Here is a 24665-nt window from a genome sequence, read left to right as displayed (position 1 = left end):
ATCCTTTCACATTTTATATATGGCCCATTCCTTCTATGATACAGCTTCTTTGATCGAATGGGGTGCAGGGGTATCCAATATATAGGAGACTTTCTCCTGTGTAAGAATAATTCTCAAATTTCTCAATCAGTTCACATAATTGGATCCAATCAGTTTGTTTACATCTAGTATGCCTCGAAGTGATAGTGAAGATATCATTTATGCAATTAATCTATAATAACAAGAACACTATATAAGAAGACAACTCATGATGATATACGCAACTATATTAGGACTTTTATCTAATTGTATCTTTCACTATTTTAATAAATTTTATAGCCCTCAAGTATGAAAAATCAGTATGACTGATTTAGGTGCTCCTAGACCAGCCATTTTAATGGTCTCCCTTAAGCTGACTTGGTAAAGTCAGTGGGAGGATCATGATAAGCTGGTTCATCTGACCTCATCCTCTAAATCATTTAAACCTTCTAAAATTATTAGGTCCTTAAAATGATAAAATTATGAAGATAACTAAGTCATAGCCTCCCATTAAGGAGTTTGATAATAAGTCCATTAACTCAATAATCATTACAGACCCAAAGGCCTGGTGCTTGTTGACTAATGGAATTATCACTCATCATATGATGACTTGAATATGTCTCTCTAATGGTGGTTAGGTGAGCCAACCAAAATTGGGCTTAATCATTCATTGGTTAGATGCACCAAGTATGGTCATGTTAATGGTTGGACCTAACCAGATCCTTACAGTGGAAGCCAAAGCCTACTGATTAGATTTTTGAGGTAAAATTAAAATTATTAGAAATTATTTAGAGAAATAATTGATTATGAACCTACCCTTTGATGTACATGAGTTTGCCAACCAAAGTTGGGCTTGTGTGCAGTCTAAGTGGATTCTAGTACCCACTGAGAAATTAGGATAATTCTTCGAATTGGAGGTAGAGACTACCAATTCGAATAAAATAGTGAGAAAAACCTTTTGATTAAAGTTCAAATCTTTAGGTTTAATGAATCAATTACTAATTAGGTTATGATTTTTCTTTGAGCAGATATGTCCACTTCCCTATCGCTCCGATCATTGTTGGACAATGATAAGTTGGTGGGACCCAACTTTGGTAGCTGGTACCAAAAGTTGAAGATAGTCCTGGAGCATGAATGGATCCTATATGTGATAATGGATCCTGCACCTGAGGAGCCAACTGCCAATGCATATGGAACAGTCAGAGACACTTACCAGAAGTGGCTCAGTGACCGGATCATGGTGCGCTGTATCATGCTGGCTGCCATGAGCAATGAGTTCAGTTGCAGATTCGAGACGGCTTAGCCAAAGGACATGCTTCAAGTGTTGGAGGATGCCTTTGGCACACTCGATGATATGGAGAGGTACAAGACTAGTTGTGCCATCTTCAACACCAAAATACGGGATGATGCCTCTGTCACTGATCATGTATTGTACATGATCGAGCTGATGGAATGATTGAGCAAGCTTGACTTTCTCTTGCATGAGCAGCTTGGGAAAGTTGCAATACTAAACTCACTGCCCAAGTCTTATCTCCCATTCCTCACTCATTATAGAATGACAAAGCCTGAAGTAAACTACCACGAGTTATTGGGGTTGCTTCAAAACTTTGAGAAGGATCACCAACTCCATAAGGAGTCGGTGAACTTAGTAGGAGGTTTGTCTTTTGATTCTCGACCCTTTAAAAAAGGAAAGAAGAACAAGAAGAAGAAAGTGAAGAAGGTGCAAGTTTAGGCTGGGACATCAGTGCAGAGCCAGACCAAAAAGATCAAGCCCGATAAGAGTCTATTCTACTGGCAAGCACCCTAGATTAGATAGTGTGTCAGATATCTACTTATGGCACTGTAGGCTAGGTCATATAAACAAGAACAGAATAAACAGGTTAACTCAAGAGGGAATCTTCGAAGTCAGTGATTGTGAATCACTTCCAACCTGTGAGTCCTGTCTTCTTGGTAAAATGACCAAGTCACCTTTTATAGGAAAAGATGAGAGAGCTACTGAGCTCTTGGATCTAGTACATACTGATGTATGTGGGCCCATGAGCACAAGTGCTAGAGGTGGATATTTCTACTTCATAACTTTCATGGATGATCTATCCAGATATGGATATGTCTATCTGATGAAACATAAGTCAGATTTATTTGAAATGTTCAAACGATTCCGAAGTGAAGTAGAAAAATAAACTGGGAAGAGTATTAAAACTCTTCGATCTGACCAAGGAGGAGAATATTTTTCTAGTGAGTTTTTCACATATCTAGGAGAGAATGGGATTCTCTCCCAATGGACTCCTCCAAGAACATCATAGCATAATGGTGTGTCTGAAAGGAGAAATTAGACTCTATTAGACATGGTCCGATCCATGATGGGTTTTGCCAGCTTGCCGATATCCTTCGGGGGATATGCACTCGAATCGATCTGTTATCTGTTAAATAGGGTTTGAAGTAAGTCTATAATTAAGACTCCATATGAGATATGGACAGGACGTAAGCCAGCACTTTCACACCTTAGGGTCTGGGGGTGCCCGGCCTATGTCAAACGATTAGTCACAGACAAACTTGAACCTAGGTCTGACAAATGCACATTCATAGGATACCCCAAAGACCAAAGGATATTTTTTCTACCATGCTGATGAACAAAAGGTGTTCGTCAGTCTTAAGGCAATCTTTTTAGAAAAAAAATTCCTTGGTGAAGGAACCATTGCCTCTAAGGTTGAGCTTGATGAAGTTCAACAGGTAAAAGGACCGACACCAATAGCTGAACCTGAGTCGAATTTGATTAGATCAGATCCAGAGTCCAATGTACTTGCATCATTAAGATGATCTAGTAGAGTACTGCATCAGCCGGACAGATACTATAATTTCTTGGTTCAGGATGGTGATCCCATCAAACTCGATGAGAATGATGAGGATCCGATCACCTATATGGATGCAATGCAGAGACCTGATTCTGAGAAATAACTTGAAGCCATGAAATTTGAAATGGAGTCCATGAAGGTCAATAATGTATGGACATTGGTTGATCCACCTGAAGGGGTTAAACCCATTAGGTGTAAATGGATGTTCAAAAGGAAAAGGGGCACAGACAGAAAGGTGGAGACCTATAAAGTCCATCTGGTTGCCAAGGGGTATCGTCAACGTTATGATATTGACTATGACGAGATGTTTTTCCCTGTGGCAATGCTCAAATCCATTCAAATAATGCTTGCAATAGCTGTCCATCTGAATATGAGATCTGGCAAATAGATGTAAAGACAGTTTTTTTAAATAGAGAGCTGATCGAAGAGGTGTATATGATACAATCTGAGGAGTTTACATCCACAGATGAGTCCAAGGTGTGCAAGCTTCAGAGATCCATTTATGGATTGAAGCAAGCTTCTCAGAGTTGGAACATACATTTTGATAAAGTGATCAAAATGTATGACTTCGTTAAGAATGGAGAAGAGCCCTGTATCTATAAATGGCTTCGTTAGAAAATAAATTTTGATTTATTTTAGTCTTCTGCTGCCTGATCTTGAAAAAGTTTCAAGATCTAACCCTGAAATCCTAGATCTGGTTCCTACATTTTCAAGTTATAATATCATTCATATTATCATGCCAAAAATGATTACAATAATCACAAAAGGGTGTACTAATGATTTTTGACTTAACATATAACAAGTTGAGTCAACTTAACAAAACCCTAATCGAATTAGGCATGTAAATATAAAACACCCTTAATCAAAATGATTTAAGTATCAAACAACCATGAACCATTAAATTTTATATTATTATAAATTCTAAATTTAATAACTAAAATTTAAATTTATAGTTCGAACAAAGTCAAAAATAATTTTTGATTTTAAAGCTGATGCTAGAAATTGATACAGCATATTGACAAAACTATGAATCAGATAAAGTTTATACTACAACTTTGGCACTTATTTAATCAAATCTAATAAGGGTGGCTCTGATACCACTATTGGGTTTTAGTTATGTAGTAGAATATAAATTTTAAAAATTTTTACATGCAAATTGAAAGCTTCAATGATTAAAATTATCGAACCAGAACTCAAATCTTAGAATCACCTTGTAGATATCGAACAAACCCAAACCAAGCATGCAAAGAGTTTGAAACTTATAGTTGCTGAAATTAGAAAAATTATAAGAAGGTGATCTTCATGAGACTTCAAAGTAAAAATTCTCCAATGGTGATCCACATGGAAGATGATCAAGTCCTTCCCAACCGATACAGCACCGTAGCCTTTTCTTCATAAGAACACTGCCAGTTTTCTTCTCAAAGAACGATCACACCAACACACTTTTGCCTTTGATTTCTCTACTAGGATCATGTCAAGAGAATTCTCTCTAAAAATCTCACAACCTAAGATTCATGTTTGTACTCTAACTCATGAAAAAATCAAACCCTAGGACAAGCACACCACACTTGCCTTTTTTTTCACCTCTCTTCTTTCTATTTTTTCTTCTCAATTTTCTTATCTTTTTTTCCTAATGTTTTTCTGGCTCTTTCCTCTCTTATCACATGCCAAAACCTCAAAATTTTTCAGCCCCTATCCCATAGGTGGCATCCCATTGAAATAGGGAAAGAAGGGACGGTAAGGAGTTCCAAGGGGCACCAACTCTTGGTGCTCCACTTTCTTATGTGGAGAAATAATTTTTCAATAAATTAAGTGGCACATAAGAGCCTTAACATAGAAGGACTCCTTCTCTTTTGTGCCCCATAAATTTTTCATATTTATTTGGTGTGTGATAATAAAAGAAATCGATGGAAATGAAGAGATAGGTAAGAAACTTAAAAAAGAAGGACTCTCCATCTTCCTTAACGCTAAAAAGGAGTGGGCAGCATTTATTTTTGGCATGGAAACCAAGGGGCATGGAGGAGTCCTTCCACAATTATAATACTTCCAAGTTAGATAGAAATCCAATTAAAACAAACCTAATCCAATTAGGTCAAAGGCAACAAGTTTGGTTTAGCTCAAACACTTTGAACTTAACTTAATTGAAAACTTGAGTTAATAAAATGTGCTAGCACATCAAATTAACTCCTAAAATTTATAATAAATTTTAATTAAATTAGATCAAGATCAAATGTTAAAATATGTGATCTATTGAATTTTAAATCTAGCTAGTAGTGGACTCAGATTCTTGATCAAATCCTAATCTGATTAGACTAGGTCAACCCAAGTGCCCCAATTTGTTAGATATATATCCTAGAAGCCAATATGGTTGATACATTATAATAACTCTAGGACATAATTTTATACTTAATACATTGATTTGATTAATAAAAGGATAAATTTATTATTCATTCAAGTGTAATGTGTCCTTGAATCGTTCATGGAATTAGTTTCGATACATATTCTTAAGGTGTTGAGAATTAAAGAAATATATTTAATTTCTAAATACTTTCGATCATAGGATCATCATGAGGATGGTGATCAATCTGGATAGACTGACACACAGATCACTTCCTTCGAGATAGATGAGTCTCTGATCTACAATATAGGGACATTGGGCGACGAGTGCGAGTAGTTGTTAGAGAACAACTAGTACTGAGTATGACCATACGAGAGATCACTTGAATTTCTACTCGATCGTCAGTGATCATCTCGATGCTATAATTGTGTGAATGGTCTTTTAATCTGAGATTGTACTACTGCCTGTAGTGAGGCTACTGAAGTTTGACTGACACATAAATATGGGTCTCAATGAGCCCTTGTAGTGGATGTTGATGATAGCTGGTCCACTATAGGGATAGGACGTATATCAAGATGGGATCTATCAATCTTGGTAGAAAAGAATAGTCCTATGAGATTTGAGAAGCTAAGTTCGAGAATCTATGGCCACAGTAGTGTGATTGATGGAAAAGAATTTCTATAGAAGTTACAACTAGACTTGAGCTAATCGAATCTATCATATGACTGATATTGAGGTTTAACGATTTATCCATAACCTACCATCAAGTCAGAACTCACGATAGAGGGACTGAAGCATACGTTAACTACATCTAAAGGTTTATTTCAGTTCTACTGAATTATCAATACATACTACTAGATGTCACTGATGGATTGTGAGAGCTCACTAGCATTGTTCTGAATCGACAATCCTTAATGAGTTAGAGTGAAATTATTCTGACCCATTGAAAAGAATTTCAATGATAATTTAATAAAGATCATTGAATATCTTACTACCAGATAAAATTGAATCTATAAGGTCACACAACAAAGAGATTAGGCCTGAAATTAGTAATTGAGCTTATGAAGTGTCAATTGAATTTGAGAAATCCGATTGGGTTCATGGTAACCTTGCTAGCACATGGTTGGATCCAATTTCTTTTTCTGTTAAGATTTTTTATTTGATAAAATAATTCAAACTTAATTATCTACTAAATCTACATGAATAAGATTCATAAAACTTTAATTATTGGGTGTCTAAGGTTATGGATTAATTAAATTAAATTAAAATTTTTAATTAATTTTTTTTGATAGTTATTAGGGGGCACCACCTTGATTTGATCAAATTGGGCATGTCCTATGATTAGAGGGCCTATTAATCTGATTTGGGGCATCCTTTGGGTGCAAAAGAGGATGTATTTAATTAGGTATAAGGGCTCCAAGAGTTAGCACCTAATAGGATTCTTAATGTAAGTTAAATAACTTAAGTTATTAGAAAATCCAATACAAGTAGGACTTGTATTATGAGATTGAATAAGATTCAATTCTTATGCCTATTTAAAAGAACCTCCCTTAAGGTTCCTAGAGCATCCAAACCAATAGCCCCTCATGCTTAGAAGGTTTACCCACACCCTCTCTTCCTCTCCCTTTCTCTTCTTCTCCTTTGGGTGTCCACACGCCCCATCTTGGGCGTCCCTTCTTCCTCACGCCAAGGACTGGTTGGGTGTCCTCTTGCTACTATTTTCTAGTGTGTGGTGGTAGTACAAAGCAAGAAAAAAAGTTATAGAAGAGGAGAAGAAAAAGATCAAGGAAAGAAATCAAGCATTGATTGCAATCCAGGCTTCATTCAGATTTAGCAGGCTAATTTTTTTTAAAGAAAAAAATTTAAATTCTAGAAGACTATTCCAGACTGATCTTGAGTGGATACCCATAGAGACTGGATACTTATGTGACTAGAAAAAAATCTTTTCTCTTTCAAATCCAAATTCAAAAAAAAAGATTGTGAAACAAGTATGTGATTGATCACAATCTGAATTTCAGCATATGTCAATTTCAGCATATGAACTAGATCTTTGTGGTTTTATATTTTTATACATGCATGATTCAGATTAAAAATATTTTAATCTTGTATTCTACTATGATATTTAAAAAATAAAGTTTTGAAATACACATGCATGCCTCAAAGCTCGAATTCTAACAGTGATATCAGAGCCACTGGTTTCATATTGCTGAAATTGTCATATATTTTTTTAAAAAAATTTAAATTTTGATTTTTTTTTTAATACATGAGATGTATAGATAAATTTTAAAATCTAAAATTTAATTTTAAATTTAATTTTAGAATATATATTTGATATATGAAAGCATGCATAAATCTGAATTTTGATCTAGAAAGAGTTCTAGTTCATGTTTATATGATACATAGATGCATGCATGAAACCTGAAATTTTATATGATCTGAATTTTAATTCATATATGTAATATATAATTACTTATTTACATCATTTTTTTTTTGATATGATCCATGATTAGTATATGAGATATATGACATCATATAGTAGATCTGAATTTTATTGAGATCTGAATTTTACATGCATATATGTGATATATGTTTGTATGTTAAATCTAAAAATTATTTTTATGATTTAAAATTTACTTTCATGTAAAGAATTTAGATCTAAAATTTGATTTTAGAATCTAAAATTTATATTTGTGCATGAGAATTTTGGTTATAGAAAAATTATAAATTAGATCATGTAATAGGATTACATCTAAGATTTTTGATTTGAGTCATATGGGTCTAATTCTATTAAGTAATTAATCTAATCGAGTCAAATATTGATTAGGATTAGATCAATTAAGTTATATGATCATGTAATTATTGTTGCTCAAATTGATTAAGTCTCATATGTAGAATCGATTAACCTAAGGACCTAATTAACTCGATGGTTTGAGCCTGATTCGCTAGAGTTAACCTATTTGGACTAATTGACCTATTGGTGTTTAAGGCAAGTTAATGAGATATGATTATTTAATTGGTTTTGTTCACTTATCTGACTAATTTATTAGTGTATAAGAAAAGCTATGGAGGGACCCCCACCGATCTCGACTTACCTAGTTAATTTGAAAGATTGGGTCTTAAACTGAATTGCTTAGCAGTTTGGTTTAGCCCATGCCAATTAGATGAGTCATGTGATGATTGATTAGATAAGACTTAAATATAAATCTCTCCATAAATATTAAGTCCATAGGTCTTCCACCATTGTACATGTGCAGGCGTACTACCGACGTTGATTGTTCTCAGCTAGTTACAGTGGTTCAGTTGCATCAAAAATATGCAACCACTCTATTAGCAAAGAGTTGCTCCAAGGTAAGGATGGAGTTAGGCCTAATAACTGTTAGGTGAGGGATCCAATGGCTTTGCATCTGCTATGAATGGTGGGTCGAGCTTAACTAAAAAATATGGACAATAACTATTTGGTGAGCCCACATGACTTAGAGATCAAGTCGCTGCAACATGCTTAGAGAAGTATCTGGGCAAAGAGTTGCCTATGCATCATGTGCATATTACCAATAACTGTTGGTGAGGTGCATGGCATTGGTGGGACCACAGTACCCACTAGAAATTTTTTGTCGCATTAGAATTTTTATTTTTTTTTTGGAGAGTGGAGGGATCTGATAAATTAGTAAGAGTCATTATTTGCATCTTAAAGTCCCTAGAAGTAAATATAATAATTAAGTACAAAAGTCTAACTTGAATCTCTACCTTCGTAGTTAAATAATGTCAGCCTCAAACATTCTAGCCCACATCCTTGAAACTAATCATTTGACCGGTACCAATTATAAAGACTAGCTTAGAAACCTCAAAATTGTCCTGACTTTTAAAAAACTAAATCATGTACTCGACTAGAAATTCATAGTGCTATCAAACCATCCTATTGCTGAGCAAAGGATTGCTTTTGAGAAGTGGATGGCTGAAAATAGTCGGGTTAAGTGTTATGTGCCTTGAATCATCCATGAAATTAGTTTTGATATTGTTGCCCAGCTATGCAACCCAAGAGGGGGGGTGAATTGGATTTTTAAAATTTTAAAGTTAATTTAAAACCACAAGGATTAAGTAATACTAAGCATGGTATATATAGTGAGTGATTTAAGCAAGGTGTAGCAATAAGATGCAAGAATGCAAGAAAGTAAATAAATTTAGGAAGAGAGCAAGAAAGCATGCCACAAACAATCAAAATTTATATTGGTTCGGTGCCAACCTTGCACCTACATCTACTCCTTAAGCTCCTATTTGGGAATTTAAATCCACTAAATCGTATTCAACAAGAATACAACATCGGTATCTCTGACTCTAACTATCTCAAGCTTAGACACTTATTTTTTGGGTACAAACCAATCCAATATAATTTGATTTAAGGTTCGAACCAATCTTTTCAAGTTTTGGAATCCTTCCAAAACTCAAAAACAAGACAAAATAGAGTATATGAGTTAAAGATAATGAAATACAAGTTTATCTCCTTTAATAAGCAAATAAAACTTTAAATATACTTTACACAACAAGGAAGAAGCTTTTCTGATTATCCTCAAGGTTGTTGAAGATATGAATGAGCTCTTGAGGGGTTGGTGAACTTGAAATAAAAGCTTCTTTTTCTTGAAGAGGGCTTTTTGCTTAGGGCTCAAATGAATGCTTGAATCTCTTACTTTTTTCCTCCTTTAAGTGTCTTTATATCTTCAATGGATGGTGAAGAGTAATCTGGGCTGAAAATAGAGCTGTTAGAGATTATTAAAAGAGCATTAAATGCTGTCAAAAAAAATTAAAAACTAGTCGTTACGAAAGTTTTCGTTACAGGGGGTCGACTCATGGAGTCGATCTCTGTGGCACAAAATAGAAACTGACTGTTTTGCAACTTTGGCTTGCACAGCAATAGAGATCGACTCATGGGGTCATCCCTTTTGGATGTGCTAGCCCAAAATGGTATGCCGTTCAGCCCCTTTTGACAGGAGTCAACCCAAAGGGTCGACTCAATTCTTTAAACTTGAATTTTTCTCAACATATCCATCCAAAAAGTATGAAATTATCTCCAATAGATCATAAATCTTCTGTTCTTGCTCTTGAGGCTTTCGAATCAGAACTTGATTAAATTATGATTTTATCCCTAAAATACAATAAATCTTTTTTCAAGTCAAAATCATTAGTAATCCCCTCAAATATTTTGTAATCATCAAAATCAATTCAAGGCACAATAGATATATATTCTCAAGGTGTCAAAAATTAAAGATATATATTTTATTCTTAAATGCTTCTGATCATAGGATCATCATGAGGACGTTGATCGATCTGGATAGATTGATGTATAGATCACATCCTTCGAGATAGATGAGTCTCTGATCTACAGTGTAGGGACATTGGATGATGAGTGTGGATAGTTGTTAAAGAATAACTAGTATTGAGCATGATCATATGAGAGATCACTTAGATTTTTACTCGATCATCAGTGATCATCTTGATACTGTAGTTGTATGAATGATCTTTTGATCTGAGATTGTACTACTACCCACAATGAGACTGTTGGAGTTTGACTGAGACATAAATATGGATCTCAATGAGCCCTTATAGTGGATGTTGGTGATAGTTGGTCCACTGTAGGGGTAGAGTGCACATCAAGATGGGATCTATCAACCTTGGTAGAAAAAAGTAGTGCTATGGGATTTAAGAAGCTAAGTCCAAGAATCTATGACTACAGTAGTATAATTGACAGAAAAGAATTTCCATAGAAGTCACAACGGACTTGAGCTAATCGAATCTATCATATGACTGATGTTGAGGTTTGATGATTTATCCATGATCTGAAAGAATAGTGCCCTACAAGCCAATCGCATAGGGATGCGAAGGGATTTTTTTTTATTTTCTTTCTACTCATTTACATGACATTAGTTATTTTTATTATAAGATATTATGTTTTATCATTTGCTGCATCATATTTTTATGATTATGATAAATCTCATAGATTAGGACAATGATTTTAGAGCCATGATGAGAACATGCCAGTGAGACCTAAAATCTTGATAGTCTCGATCTAAAATATTTTCAGTCATTGGATCATCGAGTTAGAGATCGATGATACCGGTAAGACTGGTACATCCTATGTATGCTTGATGGAGAGGGTAGTTGATCTCACAATCATTTGTGTGGTGACACTAATACAAGGATATAGGTGCTCATTAAAGAATGAGTTCACTGAACTGATCTGTAAAAGAACATCTGATGGAGCCTTACAGTATGTCAACAGATGGTTCTTCAGTGAGAATGGTGCGTGTGATCTTTTGACCTGAGATCACCATGGTACCTTATGTACATGGACCCTTACTTTGATTTATTTCCTAGCACACCACTTTGAGATGTGTGTGGGATATTCTGGGTATGGTGAAGTATGCATGGAGGTTATGAATGATCAATAAAGAATCGGTTACTCCTTGTAGGAGGAGAGAACATCCTATGTGATCTCATAAGATGATGACTTTGAGAGTCTCTGGCCAGAGCAGGGATGAACAGTAGAAAAGATTTTACTGGTTCATTAATCAAGTTATCATCATCAAATCAAGATACATATAGATAGATATTTAGATTTGATATATTTTCATACCCATGGCCTTTTCGGGATGTTGTGTGATCGAAAGATTGAATTGCATGGTAACTCGCCATGAAAGGATAATTTTGATATTTCTATCAAATTTTAAATCCTTTGGATAGTCATGATATGTTTCTAGATGTGAATCTTAACTTGTAGACTCATCAAAATTAAAAAAATTTAATTCAAAAATCAATTAGGAAGAGTCCTAGTTGATTGAGACTCATGAGCTGACCTAATCCAATTGGATTAGGGTTACGTCGAGAATCTTGATCCACTTCTGGCTAGATTTAGAACTTAATGTGTCACACACAATAGAATTTTAGTCTTTATCTAATCTATTTGAAGTTTTTATAAATTCAATGGGTTAATTGAATTGCTACCACATGAATTAACCCAAGTTCCCAATTGGGTTCAGTGCAAATATGTTTGTGCTAACCCTTTGCTTGTTGTCTTGACTTAATGTGATTGGGTTTGAACCATCTATTTATTAGTTGGTTTATCTAGATTTTAAGGAAGAGTTTCATGTGAATCCACCACCTCCACACCATTCACCATGCCAAAGAAAATATGTGGTGTCTTTTATTTTGGGTTTAAGGAAGGAGAGTTCTTCTTTCATACTTATCTTAATTCTCTTACATCTTCCACACATCCCTTAATTCTGTGTGCCATCATATGGTGCCTTGGGACTTGTGGGCATGGAAGAGAAGAAGGAGTCCTTCTTTAGGAAGGAACTCCACACCAAAATAAAATTAGGATGCCCACTTTTTGTGCGTTGAAATGGAAGAGTCCATTTCACATTGGACTCTTAATTCTTTTCTTTAATTCTCCATGCTTTTCTTAATTCCTCGTGATGTGAGATGCTTCTTGGGATTATGGGCATAGAAGAGAAGGAAGAGTCATTCTTTGACAAGGAGTTTGATCATCAAAATTTAATTGGTTCCTCTATTATATGCATTGAGTTTATGGAAGAGTTCTTAGTGGTATGGACTCTTTGTTTCTCATGTTAAATCATTTTTCCACACACCATATGATGGTGTATTAATTTTTCTTAGTAGAGGAAGAGTCCTTCTACTAGTTAATCACCTTTTATTCCATGCCATCCCCTTGTGTTCCATGCTGAAAATTAAATCATAGCATGTAAGGATTAAGGGATGCCAAGAGTTGGCATCCCATGGTATCCCCCCTTGTTTCCTATTTAAAGGGGGCACTACAATCAGGTTGGTGTGCCAATTTTGGGTGGGTGTGGGCATGGAAATGAGAAGAAAATGATGGAAAAAATTTGAGAAAAAGATAAGAAAAAGAGGGAGAGAAAAATAGAAAGAAAGGAAAGAGAGAAAATGGAAAGCATGAGATACTTGTCAAAAGTTAGATTGTTCATGTGTTAAACATAAAATCTAATTTGTGTGGTATGATCTTTTGAGAAAGGGTTCCTATAGAGGTCCTAGTGGAGGTCATAAAGACATATAAGTGATGGTACAACCAGTTCTTATGAAGGACAATCGGTAGCGCACTTGCAAAGAAGGCTGCTGCATCTTGACGAATTGGGAAGGGCCCTGATCAATCCTGTATGGATCACCGTTGGAGGGCTTCTACTTTAGAGTCTCATGGAGGTCTCAAAATTATCAGTTCATGATCTTCATGATGGTATATGACTTCTAATCTTTTCTTGTTATGCATACTTTTGATATTTGATTGTAATCATCAAGGGGTTCCTAGGACTTTTGTGTTTCGGTAGACTAATTTAAATGTTAAACTTCATTTTCAATTGTTGAATGTATATAAAAATATTTAAAATTTATATTTTATTGTATCACTAAAATTCAACAGTGGTATCAGAGCTACTTTGATTGATTCAATCAAATATCATGTTATTTTTGTGATATGGATTAGATCCAGTTTAAACTTTGTCAAAATCAGATTTTCTGATTGATGTTTACTTGATGTTCTTGATGCTTTTTTTTTTTTGATAAAGTGTTATCAATCCATGTTCAAATCTTGGATATGAAATTTCATGGTCTTTAGATTTGTATAACAAGTTTAAGTTAGATCGTATGATCTAATTTTTTGTTAGAATTTAAATCCAGTAAATGTGATGCGCGGAGTCTTGGAATACTACATATGGATGTAGATAGTCAAGACTTAGGATTTTTGTATTTGATGCATTTACCTAAGATTTGAAGACCGACCACCATGTTATTAGGCACTCACCATTTTGGGTTGACGATCTTGTTTGTTGTCTGAGGTATGTGTGGGGTCAGAAATTTTTTTTTGGTCATGGAAAGGATGCATCAAACATGGATTAGGATTTTTGCCGATGGATTGGTTTAACAATAATTTATTCTTCTAATGTGATTAGAATTGATGATTATAGATTAAATCAAATTCATGGTTCTAATTTGATTAGAATTCATATTTAAAATTAGGTTGATCAAATTGTCATTTACCTAATTTGATTAGGATTTGAGTCATGGTTGAACGAATCTATGCAACCTAATTGGATTAGGATTAACCTAAGAATTGATCAACTTAACTCAAATTGATGATAAATGATTGACTTGAAATTAATATTGGGTCAAGTGTTGAACCCAAATCAAAAATTCTAGATGAGTCCAATGCCCTTAAATTTGAACATCTTAATTGACATGTGTATGAATGATATCATAATGAAAATAACATGAGTAGTTTGTTATGATATAATTATTATAAAATACATGTTGATTCGTTATGGACTATAGTACATCAATGTGATGGATGTATGCATGAATGCTTCCATGTTAGCTAATTATGTAAATGTATCTACAAGAGTTGCAATAGGGGCTGGATGTCCCTGATGCATTGTATTATCAGCTGAACCTTTTCTTTTCTATATTTGCCCTTGATGCATTGTATTATCAGCTGAACCTTTTCTTTTCTATATTTCCAACCGTAGATTGAGATTTTTACATGTTAATATAAAATAATAAAAAAAAATTATTTGAGAATAAATAGAAATTATTTTTCTCTATTTTTAAATTTAGATCAAGCATTCATGATAGACTTCATGGAGATGAAGACTAGACTACCAAGCTTTTGGAGAGCTGAGATGTATTAAGATTGACTATGAGATGGTTCAATCTATAATGCACCTAGGTTAGACCCATAGATCATCCTGTGGCTCAGATGATTTTTTCAAAAGTCCATAACTATTTGTCTTCTTTTTTATATGTTCTTACATGCTGGTAGTTACAAATTAGAATTTACATAGCATATGATGTATGTATATATTTAGGATGTGCTTGAGACCTAAGTCCCTCATTCAAATAATATTAAGTCATAATGGTGAAGTGTCAAGAACACTATCCATACCTTCCTTTATGCTAAGCCTGTATTATCTCAAGAACTATAGTAAGCTTGTTGTACTATCCACAAGGCTTGCTGTGGGGACTGATTTGATACTGTCTTGATGCATTATGAAGCTAATTGTACTTAGCTCATACTAGGTCAATAGAGTATATCAAAAACTATAATGAGTGTGTTGTGCTATCCACAAGACTTGCTATAGTGATTGGTATGGTGTTGACTTAGTGATGCTTATGGCATATTCTGGTAGTGCTGCCTTATTGTGCTATCCACAAGGATAGTATTATTCAAATATAACCATATAAGATTGAAAGGTATGACTTAAATAAAATACTATAGTTTTTTATGCTATCCACAAGACTATCAGTATTTTAGAGATAAAAATTATGTTGAGAGTTGCATGAGAGGCAATTAGTGAAGAGTTACTTACCTTTGAACTCATAGGAGCTTATTGTGCTATCCATAAGGCTTTTTATGAGGAATTGGGATCTCAACCCTACTAAAAAACTTTATGATAAAATTTTTCGATTTCATACTTGAGGGCTATCAAATTTATTAAAATAGTGAGAGACACAATTAGATAAAATTCTCATCTAACTTGTGCATATCATCATGAGTAGTCTTTTAATGTTCTTATTAATAAGTGATATATTTTATATTTATTAAAGATATTTTTGATAATTTATGATGCTAACATCTTCTTAAAAATCTAATTTCATAAATAAATTAGATTTTTTTCTAAAAATAAATAATTTTAAAAAAATATAAAATTAGAGCATATTTATGAAAAATAGATGTTGACTTAATTGAGCAATTTAAGAACCAAAATAATAAAAAATTATTAAGAAATTTAATATATTTTTTTTCTTATTTTTCAGGCAAAAATCGAAGCAAAAATATCCTTTAAAATATTTTTTATAGCCTTTGGTGCATTGTGGACCGATCGCTCGATCCACAAATTCAAGGGTGCAGTCCAATGAAATAATTTCATGGTGTATGGCGTGGTCCACGATGGACAGAAGCTTTTTCACATGATCCGACGGTCCAAATCAATCTTAAACTTGATCCGATGGCTGCTGTTCATTATCGATTGAAAAGGAGAGATTTTATGCCATCCGATGGCTGAAAATCTATCTAGACTGAGATCGGATGGTTGTTATCACCTCCGACTGAGAATAAAAAATCCAATGCATAATCCAACGACTAAAATTCAAACTGGAGTTTGATCCAACAACTGCTGTTCGTTCCGACGGTGGATAGGAGATAACAAGCACTGATCAATGGCCGAAAATTCATCAGATGCACAATCGAACGGTTGTGGTGGTTCTCAATCCTGTTAAGGAGTTGATTAATGATTTTTGAGCTAATTTGGGTGGTCCAAATGCAATCTAACAGTCTGAAATTAAACATACGAGTATTATATGAATTCTAAGGGTTTTAGGACTCATTTTGTGACCAGAAAAAGATAAAAAATTCACCTATAAATAGGGGGTCCAGAAATAAGCATAGGGAGGAGAAAAAAATAGTGAAAAAGCAAGAAAAAATTAGAGAAAAAAATAAGGAACATTTAGGGATCCAAGAGGGGAGAATATGGAGCTAAAGATCTTGATGCGTGGCTAAATCTCTTTAATCTAGGAATATGATAAAGCCTGTAAACGAATTTTGATTTTATTTCATGTATTTAATTTTTATGCAATAAAATCATATTTTTATTTCATATTTTTTTATTCTGAGGTATTGATCTAGCCTACATGGCTTACACCATTCACTGACGTGCCGTGATTCTTGGATACGGTACGTGCTTAGGAGAGATAGATCATGATATGTTAGATTAAACTTTATATCTTGTAATTGAATTTAGATAGTTTATACTCTAATAGAATGAGCTATGATCTACTAATACAGTCTGTACCCCTTAAAGATAAGCTATACTAATATCCTAATCACAAGAATTAATATTGCAACATAAAAAAAAAAAATCTAATTTGCATGATGGATTCAAAATTTTTGGATTACTTTTCTGACTTATTTTTTACAAATTAATTTATATTTTTAATTTAATTTTTGATATTTTATTTTTTTTTAATCTTTCTACAATCAATTCTCTTTTATTTTTTCTTAAAAAAAAATAATCACCTTGGGTCCTCGTAAAAATGATCCCGACTCACCCTATCTATATAGTTTGAATTGATTTTTATTCTTGACCACCTACAACAGTGATCAAATTTTGACATCATTGTTGGAGATCTAGGCATAATTTTTTTTATTAAAATTTTTTTTATCTTATTCTTAGTTTCTTTTTATTTGCTTTCTAACTTGCTTAATTCCTTAGTCAAACTTACTTTCTTCCAAAAAAAAATCTCTACATTGACACCTCATAATCTACTTAAGGAATTAGATACTTAATCATAAAACCTAAAAAATAAAACAAATCAATTTACTCTTGACTAACTACCAAATTTGGCTACCTTTTCTTCTTACATTGCATAATTCTATAAAATATTTTAAAGGCACAAATCCTAAATAAGATAAGGTGGAGATTTCATCACCCTTTCTTGGCCCACAAACCACCATCCTACATATTGTATTGACCTAAATCTTAACCTAAAATCAATTAGACGTTGGCCCCTAAGGACTCTTGAGCTCAGTAGGATAAGAGATCCTGAGAGTTGGATCGGGTTAGGATTAGTCAGATTGACTGGCGTCTAAAAAAGTAGTTCAGAAACTATATCCTGAAGGAAGATAGTTATTTAATTAGTTCATTCGCTTACTGGACCAACTCAGTTGGTGTCTAAGAAAAGCAGCAGGGGGACCCCCACCAACCTTACACTTACCTGGCCAGTTGAGTAGCTAGTCTTTTACCGAGAGTGCTCAAAGGCAACCTTGGCAGTTAGGAGCTATCTAGATCTAGGGTTATCCTTAGCTAGGATTGACTGCATAGCTTGATTTTTAACCTACAAACTTTAACCCTAATTAAAACACTCTTCTTTATCATCTCTAGTTTTAAGACTCTTTAGGTTCTCATTTTAGAATTTTCTTCTCATCTATCTCTCTTTCCTCTTCTCTTTAAAAAAAATTATAAAAATAATCAAAAATTCTTAAATTTTTTTTTGGACAAGGATATCTGATCGATTAGTTAGAATAAATCTAAAATTTGCATCAAGTCTAGTAGACCTTAAGCCCACCATGGGTGAACCCGAACATGAACCTCGGGTCCTGAAAGATCTTTGCTATCCAGTTGGGTCAGCCCAACCCTCATGTATCCGACTACCACAAACTGATGTCAATTTTAAAATTAAATCTCAGATCATAAACATGCTTCTCAAATTCACTGGAATCGAGGATGTATACTTTTTTATGAAGAAATTTGAGGAAGTATGTGCCACGATGCAGCTCTAACAGCTCACTGAGGATACTATAAAACTTAGGTTGATCAATTTTGCCCTCAAGGATAGTACCAAAAAATGGTTATACAATCTTCCTAACCAATCCATAGCATCATGGGAGGGTTTTGTTAAAGTATTTTTGAAAAAAAAAATTCACACCATAAGACTGCCAAATTTAGAAATGAAATTAATTAATTTTATCAATTACCCGGTGAGTTTTTCTAGAAGTGCTTTGATCATTTTAAGAATCTTTTAAGTTAATGCCAACACTATGGAATAGAAACTTAGAGGCTGTACCAAATCATTTATGAAGAACTAGACCCAAACTTTAGAACCATGTTAGAATCAATGTGCCAAGATCAATTCATGAACAAAGAGCCTATAGAAGACTGGCAATTTTTAGAGAACCTAGCAGAAAAGAGCCTACAATAAAAAATTACTAGAGAACTCAATAGACTCATACCTTCAAGAGGGAGTGTATATCAAGTTCAACCTTCCCTAGCTGAAGAGACTAAATTTGCATCTTTGATCTGTAGGATAGAAGCCCTAGAACTCAAGGGACACACCCATGTGAACCAAGTTGTAACATCCACCTGCAATGGGTGTAATGCCACAGACCACACAATGGAAGGATGACTTTTCTTGATAGATCCAACCGAGAACAAAGTAGCACAGATGAACATAGCATATCAAAGACCCACAAATGACCCCTAGCACCAACGTACAATACAGGATGGAGGAATTATCTCAATTTTTCTTGGTCACAAGGGTCAAACTCAAATAAACCTGCCTTCACGTAGTCCAACCCCAGATTCACTCAGTCATCAAATGACCCACCAGGTTTCAGTAATGATCAAAGGCTTAACTCGCTAGAAAAGAGTCTAAAAATCCTAGCAAAATCAACTGCTAGCACCAATACTACACTAAACAACTTCATGCAGACCATGGGCTAGCTTTTAACTTCCAACACCCAGGCTATTGCCTGTTTAGAGATGCAGTTAGGTCAATTAGCCACGATTGTGAGTAAAAAAAAAAAAAGATAAACTACTGAGTCAACCCGAGACTAATCCTAGAACTCAGAACAATCAAAGACCACAACAAGGAGCCCAGATCAACCAATTAAATGCAATTCACCTTAAGGTTTGAAAAATAAATAAACAACCATGTCCGTATAGCTAAAGATCAAGATGACCCATTGTTTAAACCATCTCATGAGCAAATGACCAATCAGATTGAGTCTAAGGAGCCAAATAAATCTAAGAAGTTAACAAAGATTAACAAACCACCCAAGCCACTTGTAGAATCCACCTCAAGGTTTAAGCAATTCAAGACATCACCTACCAATCCTGTAGCTCCTTTTCTAAATAGACTTAGGTCTAATAGACACTCAGCCCATATGGATCAAATTTTAGAGATGTTTAAACAAGTGAAAGTAAATATCCCTCTACTAGACATGATCCAACAAGTTTTCACATACGCCAAATTTCTCAAAGACCAATGCACAAAGAAGAAGACCACCAATATTTTCAAAAAAAACCTTCTTTGCAGCCAATGTAAGCTCATATCTGTCGAGCCACATGCCTGTTAAGTATAAAGATCTAGAGTCTCCGACAATCTCTTGTGTCATTGGAGAAACCATCATTGATATGGCCTTATTAGACTTAGGGGCTAGTGTGAACATCTTACCTTATTCAGTCTATGAAAAATTAGAGATAGGAGAATTAAAGCCTATAGCAATCATATTACAATTGGCAGATCGATCAGTGAAAGTCCCTAAAGGAGTTGTGGAGGATGCGTTAATCAAGATCGGTAATTTCATTTATCTTGTGGATTTTGTGATCCTCAAAACTGAACCAGTGTCTAATCCAAAAGGTCACATCTCAATAATCTTAGAAAGATCATTCTTAGCAACCACCAATGCCCTAACCAATTGTCACAATGGACTTATGAAGCTCTCATTTGGAAATATTACCATTGATCTTAATATTTTTAATCTTAAAAATAAAAAGGACCAATTCATTGATGTAAACCTGATTCAGGATAAAATCTATGAGACCATTGACTTAGGAGAAGAAGATTTTGACTGTAATCTCTGATCAGATCAAGAATTTAAAATAGCTTATAAAATTTCTTTATCTAGTGATCAGAGAGTTCATCCACAATAGCAATCACATGTCGAACCACTTGTAAGGATAAATGAACCAATACATAATCTATTGATTGATGAAGCACCAAAATTAAAACTCAAAACACTCCTTGAGCACCTCAAATATATGTATCTAGGTCTATCAAAAACCCTACCCATAATCATCGCATCAGATCGAGATCAAATCCAAGAGAAAAAACTTTTAGCTATCTGTTGGGTGTAAAACCCCCCCAGCCGAAGTTCGTGTCTGGAGTGACCCCTCGGAGATTCTGCAGACAAACTTAGTCCGGACTCCTACGGGAGCCGGACTCTGTCTCTAACTTCAGCTGCAGACAAGCTCCGTCCGGACTCCTACGGGAGCCAGACTCTATCTCCAACTTCGGCTGCAGACAAGCTCCGTCCGGACTCCTACGGGAGCCGGACTCCGTCTCCAACTCCGGTTGTAGACAAGCTTAGTCCGGACTCCTACGGGAGCCGGACTCCATCTCCAACTCCGGTTGCAGACAAACTTAGTCCGGACTCCTACGGGAGCCGGACTCCATCTCCAACTTTGGCTGCAGACAAGCTCCGTCCGGACTCCTACGGGAGCCAGACTCCGTCTCCAACTTTGGCTGTAGGCAAGCTCCGTCCGGACTCCTACGGGAGCCGGACTCCGTCTCCAACTCCGGTTGCAGACAAGCTTAGTTCGGACTCCTACGGGAGCTGGACTCCGTCTCCAACTCTGACTGCAGACAAGCTTAGTCCGGACTCTTACGGGAGCCGGACTCCATCTCCAACTTTGGCTGCAGACAAGCTCCGTCCGGACTCCTACGGGAGCCAAACTCCATCTCCAACTTCGGCTGCAGACAAGCTTAGTCCAGACTCATACGGGAGCCGGACTCCGTCTCCAACTCTGGTTGTAGACAAGCTTAGTCCGGACTCCTACGGGAGCCGGACTCCGTCTCCAACTCCGGCTGCAGACAAGCTTAGTCCGGACTCCTACGGGAGCCAGACTCCGTCTCCAACTTCGACTGCAGACAAGCGCCGTCCAGACTCCTATGGGAGCCGAACTCTGTCTCCAACTCCGGCTGTAGACAAGCTTAGTCCGGACTCCTACGAGAGCCAGACTCTGTCTCCAACTTCGATTGCAGACAAGCTCCGTCCGGACTCCTACGGGAGCCAGACTCCGTCCCCAACTCCAGCTGCAGACATGCTTAGTCCGGACTCCTATGGGAGCCGGACTCCGTCTCCAACTCCGGCTGCAGACAAGCTTAGTCCGGACTCCTACAGGAGCCGGACTCTGTCTCCAACTCTGGCTACAGACAAGCTTAGTCTGGACTCCTACAGGAGCCAGACTCCATCTCCAATTTCGACTGCAGACAAGCTCCGTCTGGACTCCTACGGGAGCCGGACTCTATCTCCAACTCCGACTGCAGACAAGCTCCGTCCGGACTCCTACAGGAGCCGGACTCCATCTCCAACTTCGGCTGCGACAAGCTCCATCCAGACTCTTACGGGAGTCAGACTCCGTCTCCAACTCCGGTTGCAGACAAGCTTAGTCTGGACTCCTACGGGAGCCGGACTCCGTCTCCAACTCCGGCTGCAAACAAGATTAGTCCGAACTCCTACGGGAGCCGGACTCCATCTCCAACTTCGACTGCAGACAAGCTCCATCCAGACTCCTACGGGAGCCGGACTCCATCTCCAACCCTAGCTACAGAAGCTTAGTCCAGACTCCTACGGGAGTCGGACTCCGTCTCCAACTTCGGCTGCAGACAAGCTCCGTCCGGACTCCTACGGGAGCCAGACTCTATCTCCAACTTCAACTATAGACAAGCTCCGTCCGGACTCCTACGAGAGCCAGACTCCGTCTTCGACTTTGATCAAAAGAAGACTCCATCCGGGCTCCTACGGGAGCCGAACTTCATCCTCGACTTCGAATGCTAGTAAGCTCCGTCTGAACTCCTACAAGAACCAGATTTCACCTCTGACTTCAACTACAGGTAAACTTCGTCCGGACTCCTATGTGAGCTGGACTTCATCCCCCAACTTCGACTGCAGGAAGACCTCGTCTGAGCTCCTACGGGAGTCAGACTTCGCCCCCAACTCTAGCTACAGACTCCAATCAAACTTCAGCCGACAAGTCTGGACCCCTTGGCAGGCCACAGTAACGGCCACGATTCTTCTCCACTCCCTGCGGTAGGTCCTATGCGGCCCAATTACTCCCTGGCAGGCCACAGTAACGGTGATGATTCTGCTTCACTCCCTGCGACGGGTCCTACGCGGCCCCATTACTCCCTGACAGGCCGCAGTAACGGCCACGATTCTGCTCCACTCCCTGACGAGTCACGACAACGGACGTCGTTCCACTCCCCGCAACTGATTCCACGTGGCGAGCCTTGGTGACAGCCACGACTCCACCCCATTACTCTTGATGATAAATCCCTCCTGGCCCCATAAGGCCCACGAAGAGGCAATCATGAACAGTCGCTATCAATCCTTTGCTCCCCCATCTATAAAAGGGGGGACCCCAGATACGTTATTCTCTAAGCTCTATTTTCTATCCCAAAACTCTACTAAAATTTTTGTTCGAGCACTCCATTCTTGTTGAGGCAGAGAACTGACTTGAGCATTGGAGGGTCTTGCCAGAGCAACCCCACCTCCGGTTTAGACTTCTTTTGCAGGTCCTGGCGGCGACCACGACCCCCATAACTGCAGCTTCCCCGGCGCAGGTGGATTTTTACACCAACAGGATTGGCGCTAGAGGAAGGGCTGAACGTTCGCAGTACCCTTGTTCTTAAAGGAGCGCTCAACGAGGCTACCCTCGGGCATCTTTTCCGGCATCCTCTCCTCCTTCCTCCACTTGGTCTTTGCTCGATGCCTCCCCGTAAGACGTCCACGCGACGATCCATGGCCTCCACGGCCAGATCTCAGGCTCCGACCTTGCCTCCAGTTTCCTAGGTCTCGCATCCTCCGACAACGGTGGCCGGCATGGAGCGGTCGGACAATCGGCCTCCGACGGATTTCGCCAACACCATCTTCGGAGAATCCTGGCGGGAAGCGACCAACGTATTACCCGTACCCTCCAAGCGACAAAAGATTGAGGAGCCCATAACCTTTACTGAAGAAGATGCTCAGGGTGTTCAATTCGCTCATAACGATGCGGTTGTAGTTTCCTTGAATATAGTAAATTACGACATCCGCCGCATTCTTGTCGACAATGGAAGCTCGACCGATATTTTGTTCCACGATGCCTTCTCAAGAATGTCCACCCTTGACGGCCATTTGGGGCCGATTAGCTCCCCTCTGGTAGGGTTTACCGACGATGCTGTCCCGGTGGAGGGAGTGGTAACTTTGACTGTAGCTGCAGGTCGATATCCAAGGTAAACCAGGGCTCTGGTGAATTTCCTGGTGGTGAAGGCACCGTCGGCCTACAACGCAATCCTCGACCGACCTGGCCTCAATACTCTCTGAGCCATCGTGTCAACTTACCATTTGAAGTTAAAATTTCCTACCAGCCAGGGGATCAGAGAGGTCAGAGGAGACCAAGCCCTGGCCAGACACTGCTACAACATAGCCTTGCAAAGAAGCGACCAATCCGACCCCTGTCCAGTTGATGGGCTGGATGCTCGAGATGACCTCACTGAAGAAAGGGGTGGCCCAATCGAAGATCTGGTACCTATCCCTTTGAACGACGGGAATGCTGAGCATGTGGCGATGATCGGCTCCAACCTGAGGAAAGAGGTGCGGATGCGTCTCATCAATTTTCTATGAAAGAATGCGGATGTCTTCGCTTGGGTTCCGACGGACATGCCAGGGATCGATATGGATGTCATGGAACACCGACTAACCGTCGATCCAAAACATCGACCGACGAAAGAAAAAATCCGAGATCATGCACCAGAGAGGCAGAAGGCGATAGCCGAGAAAGTGGATAAACTCCTGAAAGCCGGATTCATTAGAGAAATCAATTATCCTGATTGGATTTCCAACG

This window comes from Elaeis guineensis, chromosome 6 (genome assembly GCF_000442705.2).
Source record: "Elaeis guineensis isolate ETL-2024a chromosome 6, EG11, whole genome shotgun sequence".
Classification (NCBI taxonomy): Eukaryota; Viridiplantae; Streptophyta; class Magnoliopsida; order Arecales; family Arecaceae; genus Elaeis; species Elaeis guineensis.
Note: the sequence above shows the minus strand (reverse complement) of the source record.